The sequence below is a fragment of the Petromyzon marinus genome, chromosome 1 (genome assembly GCF_048934315.1).
Source record: "Petromyzon marinus isolate PM22_M1 ecotype Great Lakes invasive population chromosome 1, UKy_Petmar_22M1.pri1.0, whole genome shotgun sequence".
NCBI lineage: Eukaryota > Metazoa > Chordata > Hyperoartia > Petromyzontiformes > Petromyzontidae > Petromyzon > Petromyzon marinus.
In genome coordinates, this window is record NC_133667.1 from 10,059,777 (window position 1) to 10,062,345 (window position 2,569).

The window sequence follows — 2,569 nt, forward strand, 5'->3', positions numbered from 1 at the left end:
GCATTTTATGGAAACCGATGGCCAAGGGGACAACCCACCACGTGTGACCCATGCAATAATGTAGGGAAAAATATATGAACAGTAAATTGCCACCGAGTCTGGAATTCGGTCCCCAATCCGATGGCATTCATTCTCTTTCCCCAAGATAAATCCACGAGGCTACCTACCTGCCCTTGTGTTGCCTTTCAAAACACCCTTATGAGTAAGATATGTGTGTGCAATGTGCTCTCTTCCCCATACTTTGTAAATGTAGGCCCGTTTACATGGATACCTGCACCAGTTATCAACATTAAGGTTGGCCTGTCGACGATGAGCCCTGTGTTTAACTAGACTGGATTGTATGAAGAACTCTCGGAAAACTTTCCTTTTAGTGAGCTGCTCTGGAGGTAAAGATGTACTGGCTCGGTCACTTAGCGTGACCAGCCATTGCATGTCCAAACAACTCCTATTTCGATAGAAAGAGTCGGATAAATGGGCATGGCACAGGCTAGAGAGGAAATGGGCTCATGTACTACAGGATTTGGAGCAGATTGTACTTGGTGATGACTGGCACCTGTGGTGTGAATATTGTGTGTGTGTATATTTGTGTTTGAGTGCAGTCTGCATGAGTGTGTGTAGTCTCTATGGGTGTTTGTGTAAAATTAATAAATCCCACACATGCTCACTCTCCCCCAACTGCAGGTGAGGAACAACACACATACATGCAAAAAATAAACTCAGCAATTTGTTTATTATGCAAAAAAACATCAATAGTTCTTAAATAAGGTGCATTGTGGTCTCTTGTTCTCGGTCATAGTGGAATTTATTATAATTTGGGTTCAGTAACTGACATAGAGAAGTTGACAATTGTAGACCGGTTTGTATTAATTCGGACTCATCGCTACAGTATAGCACCAATACTGCTGCGAAGTCTGCGTCTGGGAACCACATATCTAAAACCCATATTTTCTGGAAGTGCTGATGTTTTTTGCAAAAATCACAAAAACTGGGCACTTTTTTAACACGTTTTTGTGTTGCTGTTTGAAACGTATGGTTTCCCAGCCTGCACTAATTTTCTGTGATGATGTTTTTTTACCATAATTTACAGACTGATTGCGGGTGGGGAACTGAGTTTTTGTGTGGCAGATAGAGTTGTAGGTGGGACATCAACCATGACATTTCACGGGCATATTCTCGTGCTGCATTCATTATTGTCAAGTTATACCAACTACTTCGTGCAGGCTGTAGCAACAGCACGAAGACTAGCAGACACAATTTAATCCAAAAAGCAGGTTACGTAGATGATGCTCACTCTCAATGATATTTTAAACAGAAATGTTCATGTAAAAAGAAATACATTTTGACCAAATTATGAGGATCACACAATACACGATGGCTACTTTTCATGTAATTTGCAAATTCACGACCAAAGAGAACACGTTTGTCAATTTCCATCTCGCCATAGCTTTTGGTCAATATGATCAGAGCTTTCTGCAAGGACGTTCATAGCGCTGTAAGAATAAAAGGTAAAGGAGCAGCCCTGCAATTTCTTGTGCATGCCGCTTCTGCTGGAAGAGCCCCTTTAGAGGGCATTTGGTCTAATCTTCCACGCTGGACATGTGTTAGAGTACCCACGATTTATGATTCCCACAGGACCTGCCTTACAGACTAACTGTGGTGTACCCATTTACACTGCTGGGATGACAGGTGGGGGGATCTAAGAAACTTGCCCATTGTCTCACCTGTCGTGCCCGGGAGATCGAACCAGTGACCGCTGGATTACAAGTGCTGTAACCAATACACCATGGCATCATCCAGCTGTAGCAATACCGGAAGAATACTGTACAGTACTTTCTAAGTGTATCTGTGTGTGTCTCCGTGTCTCTCTGACTCCGTGTCTGTGTGTGTGTCTCACGGTCTTTGTGTGTCTTCGTGTCGGTGTTTTTCTTGGTTTCTGTGCGGGTATTCGCGTGTGTCTGAATCTCATGATTAAAGTAAATGTCGCCCGCGCATTTGCTATGATCACGGCGCATGTTTTGCTACAAATCGCGGATAAACGAGAGGAAAAGGGGCATTGGTAATTGGCGTTATCGCGGCCGTCTTCAGCTGCCGCGAATAGTCGGAAAGTTAAAACATTTGCCAAATATAATTATTTGTTAGTCTCCAGCTTTCAACCCCTCTTATCTCTCTATCCGGCTCTGAAGAAGGCTCATTACCCGAAACGTCACCTATGTTGTTGACACTGTATTTTCATGTACGGCCACAGTGTTATTGATGCACATGTTGAGTTATTTTTTAATGTGTACAAACTTTAAGAAATTGTTTTCTTTGAAGGAAGTCATGCAAAACCTCCACGGTATGCAGCTCACATTCTTAACGAAACACTGTACTTGCTTGCTTCAAATACGGTACTCTACTGGTGATTCAGATGTCTTGTGACCCCCCCCCCCCCAATTAATTGACCCCTACAATGTGTTTCCTTTGCATATTCATTTCTGCTTCAAATACATCTCATTGACAACAATATAACGGTTTAGTAGAGAATTAAATGGTGATCACAAGACATCTGGACCACCACCCTGCACAGTGT

At 42.7% G+C, this 2,569-nt stretch overlaps 1 protein-coding gene across 1 annotated transcript in view; it reads left to right on the top strand.

Moving 5' to 3' along the window:
* LOC116942704 (uncharacterized) overlaps nt 1–2,569 on the top strand; it is a 93,023-nt gene that overhangs the window by 25,153 nt on the left and 65,301 nt on the right. The window lies entirely within an intron of this gene.